A 14,912-nucleotide genomic window follows, 5' to 3' on the forward strand; every position below is an offset into this window, starting at 1 on the left:
TAAAACAACCTTGCAAGTCTTTGTTTCTGTAATAGGCTAATTGTATAACCTTTCCAATTTCACTCCTCTTTCCTTTCAGCTTTGTGGGCCCTCAGACACATCAAACTCGTTCAACCTGAGTTCCTCTATCTACTGACCTTGAATCAGATCTCAGCCCAGCCAGGACACGGGTCCAGATCCAGGGTGTGAAATGTCCATTCCTAGAACATTTGAAACAATTGTGGGCAAATTCAAGGTCCAGCATTTCCCAGAGCCCAGGGATGGCTGAAGAGCCCCACACTTGATCACCATCAGTATTATCTCTCCTGCCTGTATACATGGGATGCAGTCTGCCAATTAAACTAGGAGTAACATACATTTTTGTGATGTACAAGAATAGATAGGGAAGCAAATGGCTTGTTATTTACGGTAATTTGATTATGCGGTGTGTGAATTTTCTACTAGAGGCAGTGAGAGGCACTTAAGAGATTTTCTGCCACCTGTGGCAGAACTTGGTTGGATTTTGGTATTCCACACCATCATTTTCGTTGGTGGGCATGCCACTGACTGAGATAGCAAAATGTCTGGGTCTGGGCTTGTGAATATGTCTCTGTACGTATATGAAGGAATGGGGAGAGGAAGATTTACAGGGTCTAGCAATGCCCGAGGAAGATGTTCCTCCTATCTCATCTATTTTAAGGCTAATGGTAGTTTAGCAGTGGAAAAGAGAAGAACGTTATACTGCATACTCTATTATCTTTATGATTACATTTATATCCCAGCTTTCCTCCAATTACCCTAAAGCAGCATATGTGCTTCTCTTCCTTCCAACTTGATTCACCTAACAACCCTGTGAGGTAGGTTAGTCTGAAAGAAAATGCTGGATAGCTCAGTGGTTGAGGTATTTGGCTGCAGAGCCAGAGGCTAGGAGATAAATTCCTCATTGCACCTCCTTCACAGGGGCTGAACTCAATGATCCATAGGGCCCCTTCCAGCTCTGCAGTTTGATTTTTCTACAGTTTGATTATGATTTTTCTTTTCCAGCGAATGGAGGCTAGAAAATGGATCTTCCAGACCCCAGCCCAGCACCTCATCCACAATACCCCATTGACTATCATGGGCTCTGTCTTTCTTTTTCATGACTTTGGCAAAACAGGACAAAGGATGGCTCCCAGATAGTCTTCTGCTGATGGGAACAAGGAGCAGCCTCTGTAAGTTTTCAGAATGCATTTCTCCCTCTGCTAAATAAGCACAGTCTATTTCCAGCAGGGCCATGCAAGAGAGGAGATGACCGCTTGGCACCAGCATGTGCCTTTTTACAGAAAGAACCTCCCTGGCCACCTGTAAAACACAGAATAGCATTGCCTTTCCCCCTGGGAGCAGTTTCAAGAGCCATATAGATAAAAGGATGCAAACGACTTACATTGCAAATTAATTAAGTAATAAGAATCAAATGCTTGCAAAACATCCTGAATGCAAAATGGAAGAGGGTAATGAAGACGGAAAGCAACCTTTATTTTCAGAAGACGAATTGGATTTTCAGAGAGATCAATGTCAAAAGCTGGAGAAGCTATGAAAGACCATGGGGGCGGGGTGGGAATCAGGGGTGTGTGTGCTCCAGTGGCATTTCTATTGCATGCTGACTTGACCGTAGAGGTTTTCTTGCTCCTTTTGCTCTCCTCCTTTGCTGGAAGCATAGCTTGGGGGGGGGCAAATATGACCCATCCGCAAACAGTTTTTACAGCCCCCCCAAACTTCCTAGCTAAAAATTAGTAATAATTTCCAGTTTAAAAAAGAATGAGGTGCCACTCCTGGAAACCTTTAGATCTCTTAACTTTTTAAGGGAAAGGCTATCCTATAATTTTCAACACCAAATTTTAGCATTTTTTTAAACCAATAAGTGATGTGAGGCCATTTCTGATTTAATTCCCCCCCCCAAATTTATGGGCAGTTTTGGCGTTCTCTGGGGGGGCCAGAGGCTCCCGGGAGTAACAAAAAAAAAAGACTTCTGGGCCCACCAAAATTACACAATAAAAAGTATATGGGAGCGGGGAATTAAACTGAGCATGCCCAGTAGTTTCCATATACTCTTAATCATCTAATTTGAGTTTTCCTGATAGAGAATTTCAGTTTTACACATCAAAATTGAAAAAAACACACAGACAGCTTTGATTATAGGTGGGCTTTTCTGCCCTATTTTTTTATCTGCTTCCCTGATTTTAATATTCTGAATGTATTCTAATATTGGTTGTTCTGGGTTTTTCGGGCCGTGTTCTGAAGGTTGTTTTCCCTAACGTTTCACCAGTCTCTGTGGCTGGCATCTTCAGAGGACAGGAGTAGCACTGTATCCACTGGGGCTCACTATTTATTATGTTTCTATGTGGGTGGCACAAGAGTTTGAGAGGGGAAGTATTTCTAGGGATGAGAAAAAAAGTTGGAAGTTAACAATAATTTGGATTTCAAGCCCCAGAATCCCCCAGCCAGCATGGCCATGGTGGATGAGAGATGCTGAGAAGTACCCTAAAAAGGCAACTTTCTCAAGCTCTGAAAGAGAAGCATTGCTCCAAAGTGGCAGTCAGGGTGCATCTTGAGGCTCTGAATTAAAACCCCCAAAGCTTTTCCTTGCCACAACTCTTGGACCCATTATTTAGCTTCCTTCCTTCCCCCGTGAGTTAGATGTGTTGGAGTGTTTGCTGCCTCTAGTAGGTGTGATTGAGAGGGATATTTCTGGGTTGGGGTGACTATCAATCTACCCAGCGCTTCCTTGTTTCTGAATTGAAAAAAAGTCCCATCTCTCTACTCAGGCCTTTTTCCTTCCCTCTCTTTTGTCTGTTGGAAGCAGTTAGTGAGTCTTGTTGAGGCCTGTTGTTCAAAACAGTCGTGTTTTTACCTTCCTGTTATCCGTTCACTGTAAGTAAATGAAAACTTTCCTACTTTCTCCTGTTAATGTCTTGGAGTAAACTACTGAGAGTGCCAGTTTAAAGGGAAAAAAAGAAATGGACTCATCTGGAGAATTTGAGCAAATTCAGGTCTGTGAATTCCTGCACTTCTGCTGCCCAGTTAGAAGAATTTAACCACATTCAAAACTCTGCAACAAGATGTACCTCCCCATGCTTAAGAGAAAAAGAAGTAGGTACCAGCCTTGGCATTTTGCATGATGAGGCACCCACAGTGATATAACCTATCTGTGTCCTCTTTTCACATGAAAGTCTGGCCTCTGTTTCCAGCCAGCCAGCTGATGAACAGACACAATGCTGTGTCAACAGCAGGCATTCAGGATGTTGGGCCTGCTGATATTCCCTAATCATGCTTTGTTGAGCAATGCAGATGAGCTCCCAAAACTCTGTGCTCTCTGCATTCCTAATGTTTAAAAAGGGAAGTAAATAGCAGCAGCAGTAGCAAAAAAAAAAAACCAAGCAAGTTAGATGTTTAGGAAACACTTGTTATTCTGCCATGGGAACTGCAATCTGGGTAGATGCAATGTCTCTGCTCCTACCCAAGAGATGGGGGTCATGCATAAACAAAGGTCACCCAATTGTAGACAAAGCCCCAGTGAAGAGAACTGTGAAGGGCAGCAGAAGTGGAGCTTGGAAAAGTTATTTTACTGAACAACATCTCCCCGAATGCTGATTAAGGGGATTCTAGGACCTCACTTGCAACCTATCCAGATGATCTATAAAGATACAGTAATAGGCCTAGCATGCCTCATATAATGGATGCCTTAATGATGGTTTCTCGGTGAGCAACATAAGAGGATGAAGGTAATTCTAGTAATGGTCATCAACTACCCACCTTCCAAATCTTTTGGCCTTTAGCTCCCAGAAGCCCCAAGAAGAATGGACAATGGTCAGGAGTCTGGGGAACTGGAGTGAAAAACATCAAGCAGCTTAAAGGTTGGGAGCCATTGAGAATACCTGATCTGGTCAATTGCTTATTGATCTTTCATCCCTTCGGTCAATGATTCCCAGCATTGGGTCCCCGGAAGTTCTTGAACTGAAACTCCCGGGAATCTTCAACACTAGCTGCACTGGTCTGGAATTCTGGGAGTTGTAGTCCAAGAACATCTGGGGACCTAAGGTTGGGAACCACTGTCTTAGGTTGACAACCATGCTGGTTGAAGGAATTGTGGAAGCTGTCATCTAAAAAAAAAGTAACATTTCTAAGATCTGAACAGAAGGACAAACCTGTTTGTGAAAGCATGCATATTATTAATCAGAGAGCCCTCTGAGTTAATACGAGCTTCTTAAAAGACCTCATCTCCCTCAATAAGCCTGTTCGGGAATTAAGATAATCGGGAGAGGCCTTTCTCTCAGCCCCACCACCTTCAAAGGCATCCTTGGTGAGGACATGGAAGAGGATATTCTCTGCTGCTGCTCCCAGACTCTGGAATTCCCTCCGACGGGAAGCTAGGCTGGCCCCATCTTTGTTGTCCTTCCACAGGTAGGCAAATACCTTTCCCTTTAGACAGGCTTTTCCTTAGTGACTGGCATCCTGGGTTTCTTTTTGGACTGGATTCTTGTGCTGTGAAATTTTTAATGTGTTTTTATTGGCCATTTTTATTTTTAATACTTGTTTAATCGTTTTTTTAAATATTTGTATATTCACTGTTTTTAGCTTTTAAATATTGTCTTTTAATTTAAGGCAGGTTAAAAATATTTGAAATAAATACATGAGGTGTGTGTTTTGGGGAGGGAGAAAGAACATCAGTGGGCCAGGGAGTTCTTCAGTTCCTCCTACCACTCAAAGTGTTTGGAGAGAGCAGGGGCTGAAGAAGCAGTGGGAAAACAGAGAAGGAATAAAAGTAGAAGACAGCATGATCTAGGTGAAGGATGGACAATGTGTGGCCCTCCAGATATTGTTGGACTACAACTCCCATCAGCCTCTAGCCAATGGTGAGGACTGCTGGGAATCGCTGCCAAACCATTGCTAGAAGGCTGCAATTTGCCCTCTATTCTGTGAATGAAGCAGAACAATTGCACAAGAGGAACCTGATGTGCAAACAGCCTTGCCTTACCTATTGGACCGTAGTCTCCAACTGACAAAAACCCACAATAAAATCTCTCCACTTCAAGATGCCAGAAGGCTTTTTTTTTTTGCTTGATTTTGCTGCAGTAAGACTAGCTCCTCTCAGAGCCATGCATTTATTTCTGCACTGCTGTTAATTTGGAAATAGTGTATTAAAATGTTCCTTGTCTGACCCTTTGGCAAATGTCTGTGTTTGCTAGGTTTGTCAGTAACATTTAAAAAAAGTCCCTAACACACAGTCAAAAAGTCACAAGCATTGAAAATGAGTGTTTGGCCTTTTCCACAATGCATTTAACATACTGGGTCTGGAAGAATAATGGTAGAGTAAAACATTATGATCATTAGTTGGAGATTTAAAATAACCCAGTGAAGTGGGCTGTAGCACACAAAAAGTTGTGCCACGTAAAACTGGCTAGTCTTTAGGTTGTCTGTTTCTTGTTTCTGCTGTAGCCGACTACCCCTGCTCTGGAAATTTCCTCTATTTCTGTTACATACTACACAAACAGTCCCTCTCCCCTTACCCATTCTTGTAATGCTTCAATAAGCATTTGGTTATGTTAGAAACAAAGCATTTACAGCTGGGTAGAAGTTAAGATGACTAGCGGAGGGTGGCTTCCCCCCCCCATTTTTGTTTTGTTTTGTTTTTGGTGAAGCTTAAAGTAACAATATTCAGATTGTAGTCTGGAAAAACACAACCAGAGGCTTTTGGCAGCAGTAAGATTTTGTCTTTTGCAGGGTCAAGCCTCTGGCATAAAAGTCCTGCTGCTTCAGTCCTGAGTGAGGAGCAGAGACACCCTTGATATGTGGGGCTTTTGCATTGCTCCCTAATCTAGCTGCTGAGAGGCTGAGCTCTGAATTCAGACACTGCTACTTTAAATGTTGCTTCCATTGTTAATTTCGTACTATTAATTCTGTCCCTCCACCATATTACTTATATCATAAATTAATTGTGTCCTGCCTGTTTCTAAGCCACCCTATTCGCATTAGCTTGCCAATCTTTCTGGAAAATCATAGTTTGGCTGAATTCATTTTTTTATATTAAGCTTCCATTGTAACCATAATTTTCTTTCACCATGCTGATTTTTTATTATTATTATTATTATTATTATTATTATTATTATTATTATTATTATTATTATTATTATTATTATTATTATTATTATTATTATTATTATTATTATTATTATTATTATTCATGTAGGCATCCTTCAGTCTCGAGAGACTATGGTATCGTGCTCTGAATGGAGGTCTTGGAACAGTGTCTTGTGTGGCTGAGAAGGCCAATTCGAGAGTGACAATCCCTTCCACACTGCAGACAAATCCAATCTGTCCCCTGTCCAGCTCCCTGGTTTTGCTTGTTTTGGGACTGCCTCTTTGCCTTGGTCTGCTGTACAAGTGTCTCTTCAAATTGGGAGAGGCCATGATGCACCGCCTGCCTCCAGGCTGAACGCTCAGACGTCAAGGTTTCCCATCTGTTGAGGTCCATTCCTAAGGCCTTCAGATCCCGCTTGCAGATGTCCTTGTAATGCAGCTGTGGTCTCCCTCGGGGGTGGCTTCCCTGCACTAATTCTCCATACAGGAGATCTTTTGGAATCCGACCATCAGCCATTCTCACAACGTGCCCAAGCCAACGTAGACGGCGCTGTTTCAATATTGTATACATGCTGAAAATTCCAGCTCGTTCTAGGACTACTCTATTTGGAACTTTGTCCTGCCAGGTGATACCAAAAATGCGTCTGAGACAACGCATATGGAAGGTGTTCAGCTTCCTCTCCTGCCGTGCACAAAGGGTCCAGGACTCGCTGCAGTACAGGAGTGTGCTCAGGACACAGGCTCTATAGACCTGGATTTTGTTGTATGCCGTCAACTTCTTATTCAGCCATACTCTCTTTGTGAGTCTAGAGAACATGGTAGCTGCTTTCCCAATGCGTTTATCCAGCTCGACATATTGTTGTTGTTGTTGTTGTTGTTGTTGATGATGATGATGATGATGATGATGATGATGATGATGATGATGATGATGATGATTTTGCTGTTGCCCCAAATGGAACTTGATCTCTTTGTGAACTCAAACGCAATCATTTGTTTCCATTTGAAGTCATTCTACTTCCACATCCTGTGGACTAAAGTACGGATAAGTACGGTATATCCAAGTACGAATAAGTATGGTATATCCAAGTATCTGAAGTAATACTGTATATGTGAAGTGCTTGGTACACTCTGTATACAGAAGTTCTAAAGTATTCTTGCAACAAATTAGTACGGTAAATACTGCAACTACCTTTACAGGAAAGACCAAAGTCACTTTGCAATGACTTTAGTGGTTTTACATGACACAAGCCATGGTGTCATGTAAAAGCCAAGCTAAGGTTTTTCATCTCAGCCAGAGGCTTCCCAGCTAATGATGGCATTGAGATTGAGGCTAGTCCTGAGGGAAGAACAGTCTGCCAGGCCAATGCCATGGAAGCTTCCCAGCTGCCTCAGTACTGGCCAGCTTGTGTCCTTGCTCTTACCAGGTGGCAGCCCCAGTGGCCCTTTATTTTCTACGTGGCAAATGGACCAGACTGCCCTGATCCAGCACTGTCAGTAGTGGTGGGAAGCCTCCCAGGGCTAGCTGGCCTGTGGACTGGACAGTACTCCATGTCTTACTTTAATGTGAAGATTCACATTAAAATAAGGCATGTGGAACGTATGCTTCCCCACGTGTTTTCAGATAACATGCAGTAAAAAAAAAACTTATTGCAAGTTATCTGTAACATATAGTTCGTGCCAGAGACAGCTATATTTTGCATGCATTAATGGCTACCATATTAAAAAAAAATAACAAGCATAACTTCGCTATCTTGGTACCTTAAAATGGTACCAGTGTGTGAAGGGGAAAAGATGCATTCTTTATTCAGTCACATATCTTGGCTCTCTTACTTTGCTGTCTGTAATTTTATCTCCAGCAGCATTGAAAGAGCTGTTCTTTTGAAATACTCAGAGCTTGGAAAGTTCCTTTAGAGAGGAATGCTTCTAATGACATGTCCGTTATCATCCCAGCCACTCCTTAGTTAGGAATAGCTTCAGCTTGACATTGTAGAAGTGGCTCTACCATGCTCTGCACGCGCTTAGAAGAGCTTCTCAGAATGCTTTCAGGATGTTAGTCTTCCTTCGTTCCCTTTCACAGAATCCACGCAAGAATCTCATCTCATACCAGCTTCATGAGAAATTGTTGCAGCTTTTTTTTTACAAAACGTACACTTTTTCTAAATTTTTAAACTTACTCATTCACCCAAGAGCATCCACATTTTTTAAGTAGATGCAGTTTAAAATATAGGTTTGCTTTCTCAGTCAGTTGCACTCTTATTTGGTTTTTTCTTTTACAAGAAATGAGAAGGGGTTTTAATTGTGAGACCTTCAGGAGGTTACTAGTTTATAAGGGTGCCATATCAATAAGATGTGTTTTGTCACATTGCCAATTTGGTGTAGCATGAAATGGATATTTTCACAGGGAAATACAAACATAATGGGTTTATTTTTCAAAACCTGCCTCTTCCCTGCAGCCAGGGAGAGCAAGCATTCATGTGTGCTACTGGTGTGCTTCCCAGCTGCTGGTGAAGGCAGAAAGCTAGCCTGGAGTGCAGGGATATGAGTGGGTGTTTACGTGGCAGGTTGTGTGGGACACAACCTTTCCAGACTTCTTGGTATGGCCTCACATCACAACACTATCTTACTGAGGCAACTGCCTCACTGTGTATAATGGTAGGGCCAGCCCTGGTGAGACAGAGTGCGGCAGCCACCTCAGGCAGTACATTTTAAGTATTGTGAAAGAGTAGCTCATTGTTAGCTATTTAATTCACAATTATTTCTACAGCTAAGGATTGGGAAAAAGACTTGTGGGATTTTTCTAATATCTGGTGCCAAATCTACTTGTCTGGATTTGGGTGGAGGGCATAGCAGGGTGATACTACTGACTACTATGCCTCAGGCAGCAGAAAATCTTGGGCCAGCCTTGGAGGTGGGAAGGGTAGAACTGATGTGAAAAGATGAATCTCCCACATTATTTTGTGAACTAATGGTCCCCGTCTCTAGACCTGCACTTCCCTCTTTAAGTAGCGAACTTTTCCTTGACACGGAGTTTGTAAAGAGCTATGTCTGTCCGGCTGCAGCAGTTCAACAGGGAAGCTATTATGAGACGGGCATGTAGATCATAAAGCAGATGGAGCCTCTTTATTTGATTGGAGCCCAAAAGAATGCTGCTTTTTGTCTCCAAGCTTATGGCGCTTTGAACCTCTCCAGGAAACGAGTGAGTGGATGTGGCGGGGCGGGGGAGGAGTGCTGAAGGCAAAAGGGAGCTGCCTAGCAAGAGAAACTTTTCTTTTTTAGACATTAATGGGAAGTTAAAAGCAGAGTTTTGAAGGCAGCCAGCCATGTTTTATGGGGGCGGGGGGGGGGGCAGATTCTGTACTTCGGAGAACAAGGGTGGGTGGTGAAAAAGGCCTGTATTATACTATTCTGTGCGGGGTGGGGGGTGGGGGCAGTGTGGAGAAAAAGAACAACAAATGGAAAGCCTGGAATTTAGAGCAGGCCAGAAAGCTTCCATGACCCAGCTCTTGAAGAAATACTCCTTAAAAGGACATAAAATATTGGAAGAAGGTTGGGCAGCATGCAAAAATGGTGGCACCTGTTTTCCTGACAAGCAAGATAGCACTTCCATGTCTGTATGACATACAGAAAATTATCAGGTCGTCTTCTTACCAGAACAAGCACAGGGTGGAGATGCAACAATGGTGGAAGGCCACACCTGTTGGGTTTCTGCCCACTGATCAGGTGATGAATGATTGTATTTGGAATAGCAACCTGCATATTACATCTTCAGGAGATTTGGGTGGGAGGGACTTTTGAGTTGGATGTCAGTCACTAAGAATGGCCAGTTGTTTTCCTCTGCCTCAGATTCTTTTTCCCACCCTTTTTTTAACCTCAGGATTCTGAGACAGTTTAGCAACGTTAGAATTCGGTGCTCTGTGAGGTGGTGTCTGAGTGTTTGTGTTACCAGTCAGTTAGTGAAGCAAATAATGAAGCTAACCAGTTACGATTTTTAAACTGTGTAACAAGTGAATATATTTTTGTTTTTTTATTATGATATTAAGATTTTGTATATTGTATATACAAGCCTGGCATCAGCAATGTGGCATCCTTCAACAGCTGGTGAGATGCTGCACCCTGGGATGTGTGATTAGAACAAAACAATGATCTGGCATTTGAATCTCTCACTCCATGCCCAACAAAGTATAATTACGGTGCCTTGTTGGAAATTGGATGGCTTTTCCCCCCGCCCGCATTATCAGCTGAAGCACCTGTGCTGCCTATGGTTGCTGGGTAAACCCAATAGGTGGACCATGTCAGAGGACGGCTTAGCAGAAGGGATGCTGTCAAAAACAAAAATCCCAAGGACAACCTGTATAGATGCACATGTACACATATATACACACAAGAGAGTAAAATGTTTTGGAGGTTGCCGTCATATTTCTGTGGAAAAGCCTATCTTGAGTAGCTTTATGGCAGTACCTGGACTTGACAAAGGAACCCAGGATATTCAGGTGATTAGTCTGTCCAGGGCCCAACTGGTTAGAAGACTTCCTCTTGGTATGAGACCACTCTGGAAAATTCTAAGTACTGTAAGGGAAAAAATGTCTAAAATTGAGATAGTCCAGAAAAGGGGAGCATGGTTACTATAGAATAACTGTAGAAGCAAACTGGAAAATTTTGCATATAACATTTCTTTCCCTCTTTTTTATTTAAGGAAAGGCAAGAGAGGAAAATATGCCCAGGCTGACTTGTCTGTCTTCGTAAATGTGTTGCTGCCCTTTAATTTCAATACTGATGAAACCCAGAATTATCTTCATGAGATAGCTGCCGCACTCTGCCTAATAGTAGGGCCAACTGGTTGGGGGATTCTGGGATTTCTGGTTCAGAAGGCACCTTTTCCAAATGTTGCACCAAGCAGAGAATGGTACAAATAACATGCACCCAGGATTTGATTATGGTGATAATGATTAAAGAGTGCTGTCCTCTGAAGATGCCGGCCACAGAGACTGGCAAAACCTTAGGAAGAACAACCTTCAGAACACGGCCAAAGAGCCCGAAAAACCCACAACAACCAATGTTTAAGGAGTTCTGGCATATCAACTTGCTTTGAGTACCAATACTACTGGCCCAAACTCACAGTTCACACCACAATCATTACCCTCCCCACCCCCAAGCATTCTACTCTTCAGCAATACAATTTCAGATAAGACGACCCATATCATGGTTGCTGTTGTTAAACAATTGGAAGTAACTGCAGAGCATTCAGAAAGAGACTTCTATATCCCAATATACTCTCTGGCCACCTGTCATCTACACAGCTAATGTTGTAAACTGGGTCCCCAACTAGATGGGCTTCTGGTGTCCTATTTAACACAGTTTTTCTTATGTTCTTACTTCTTTCTGCTCACCCTGTTGTGCATACAGTAGATGCAACACAATGGCTAAGCTTCCCCCTTTCCTTGGATGGACATTCATGATGGTGGTGGTGGGAACAAAGCATTCCTTTGAAAGTTCTGCCCACCCAACTGCAGTTCCCAAGCTTGGAGTGGCTTTGGCAACTGCATCTTGTGATCTACTTTGTTTGCTGAAAAGCCCAGCGTCTGACTAGGGCTTGGAAGTTGATTTTTATAACCCTTTCACTGCCTGTAGAGGCTGTGTGTGTTTGTGAATTTTGACCAGCAGAATCAGTTAAGGGACACAAAGCAAATAACAGAGAAGAAAAGTGTGACCTGGAAAAGGTGCTTGTTTGAACAATCGCTCCCAGAATCCTTCAAATGGAAGTGGTTGTTTTGGATCACAGCTCCCAGAATTCTCCAACTAGAATTGGTCACTGATCATGCCAAGTGAGAGATTTTGGGACTTGTGAACTTTTCCAAGCTCTGGGTCTGCTCCGTTACAACATGAGGAAGGATGAGCCATCATGCTACTGTTCCATATTTCTAAGTAATTTCAGCTCTTTCCACAATTGGTGCTTTGTGGGCTCTCCCAACTGTAGTTGTTTGCAGAGCAAAATCAATAAACTGGCTGAGGCATTGTGATGATGCCCCAGTGGTAAAGCTGAAGAGGACTCCACTGTAGGATAATTTGCACTGGTGATGGGCCAGGAGGCCTGCATAGGTTATTGGGAGTTAAAGGTAGAAAGATAATAATCAGCATCTTAGAACTACAGAGCTGGATGGAATCCTATGAATCATCATGTCCAGTCCCTGTCAACAAAGTCCAGTGGGGAATCGAACTTCCAACCTCTGCCCAAACCACTGAGCTATCTTACTATCAAACTGTTGGTTCCTTGCACTCCCATAAATCCTAGCTTGCATAATCAACAGAGTGTGTTGATAGAAGTCCAACAATATACGGAGAGCCACAATTTTTCTTAGCACTCACGTGACCTCTGTGGACTGTTGCCCTTAAGATGGCCACATGTACTACTTTAGGGAAGACAATATTTGATTGGAAAGTGTTCCACCTGAAGAGCTATCCTACCCAACTGCAGTTGAATGACACAGAACCATAAGAAAGGAGAACAATAGGTGCCTTGATGTAACTAAAACAATATCTAGAAAACAGATTGAACAGGCACGCAAATCTGCTGGTTACAGCTTTCCCTGCATGCTGAAAATGTATTTCTATCTGAATACAGTAATTGTGTATGATGTTTAAATGTGACATAGGCTTCAGGAGTTAACCTCGAGGCAAAATCCGGAGCTGGAGTCCCGAAGGCAGTTCTTGTCGTTCTGCCAACTCCTGCGACATTGCTGGAACCAGTTGTATTGGCTCTTGCCTTTCCGTTGGACCATTTCAGCAATGTGGAGAGGGGGGATCTGCTGCTTGGGTAACAGCCTATCCTCCATATTACCTTACCAAAAAGGAGCAAATTTTAAGCAAGTGTATATCCTTTTTTAAAATAATGCCTTTCTATTTTTTGTTGGTAATTCAAAGTGGCTGCACAGTTCACCTAGCCTTGACGGTCTATGTTCTGAGGTAAATATCTTCCTCAGTCTTCATATCAAAAATCCTTATAAAATGCGGCAACAATAAGGACTGAAACCACAACAACTTACAGGTAACGTACGTGCTGTCCCTTTGCAGTGGTAACATATCACTGTTAACACATCTGATTTTTAGAAGCTCTGCAGAACTGGCCTGGTGAGTTATTGGATGGGAGACCAATGGATGCTGTATGGGGAAAGAGCCAAAACTTAGTGATAATGCACCTGCTTTGAAGGCAGAAGGTTCCAGCCCTGCTGTCTCCAGTTATGGATAGTAAAAACCAATACATAAAACACCAGGTTGCTGCTGATAGTCAGAATCAGCAATGGTGGGCTAGACAGATCAAGGTTCTGACTTAGCATAAGGAAGCTTGCTATACACCTATTATTTGTTTATACTCTGGGAAAAATATTTATATTTTACTAATTGCAGCATATTTGTCAGTCCAAAAGCTAGTTTAGTACAGTACCACCACCACCACCACCGAACTACAGAGCTGGAAGGGCCCCTAGGGATCATCAAGTCCAGCCTTTGTCAAGGAAGCACATCAGGAAATCAAACTCCCAACCTTTAGCTCTGCAGCCTGAGGCCCAAACCACTGAGCTATCCAGCAGTCGATGCACATTGTTAAGAAGACTTGATCTCTCTGCAGCATCACCCCCAAATGTATTGACACACTAGATATTTATATGCATCACTTAAAAGGTCAGCTGTCCCTAACTTTATGGTTAGGTTTCCTCTTCCAGGACCTGTGATAGACTATCATCCCGTCATTGTATTAACATAGGGGAACAGAAATATCACCTAGGCTGTTGTTCTGTCACAACTCGCCACCCTTCTTGATGAACAGTTTTGGCCCCATTCTACAGCGGATTGCTTAATTACAATCATTCTTCCTAACAATGATGCAAGTTTCTGCATGTTTGTGTGTATTTAAACAATCCCACATTGTCCATGCCTAAAAGGAAATCATCAACAAACTTGGGATAGCATGAAGGTTAGTAAGGTTAGAAAAATCTTAAAGTGGGGGGGGGGGGAACCCAAGAGGAGGAAATATTTAAAAAATCAACATGAATAATATAGAACACAGACATGGGCAAAAAAAAAAGCTAACAAATTGAAGTGAAATGAAGTAGTGCGACAAACAAGAGGAAGGAAGAAACAGATAAATGGTGTTCCAATAAAAATAATTATGTGGTATCAGGTCAATTCCAACTTATGGAGACCCCTTCCAGTTTTCTAGGTAGGGAGTACTCAAAAATGGTTTATCGTACCCTTCTTCTGCGGACACTCTGCTACTATGTAGAATACCAAAGACCACACAAGCTGGCTCTTCTATAAGACTCACTGGTACCCATGTCACTGAGGTATCCAGCTCAGGTATTACCGTGAAGAAGTTCTAAAATGCCTTAACAGCACCTGTATATGAATTATTGCTAAAAGCCAGGTTGGCCCAGAAGAGGGCCCAGGAGAGGGCCATCTGGTTATCAAGAGAGAGGGGTGTCCTTGCTTACTTTGAGCCATCTGAAATGGAAGCTGTTAATTAGTCATAATTCACAGCTGCATACCAGTGAGAAATCAAAATGAGTATGTGCAGATCTGCTTGTTTTCTGTCATTTCTGGTGGAGGCCCACAAGGACCGGCTGATGGGTGTCATACAAGTTGGAGAGGAAAAAATATAGAAAGGGAAAGACCCAGAACTAATGGGAACATGTGCCTTGAGATTTCAGCTTGTTACTATTACACCATTGGGAACTGTGTTCTATGCAAACTCATCTAATGTCTTCAGAGTAAATAGAATAGGCTAGCTAGTTTTCTTATATTGTGTGTTCTTTACCTGTTTAAAA

Source organism: Pogona vitticeps, chromosome 6 (genome assembly GCF_051106095.1).
Source record: "Pogona vitticeps strain Pit_001003342236 chromosome 6, PviZW2.1, whole genome shotgun sequence".
NCBI lineage: Eukaryota > Metazoa > Chordata > Lepidosauria > Squamata > Agamidae > Pogona > Pogona vitticeps.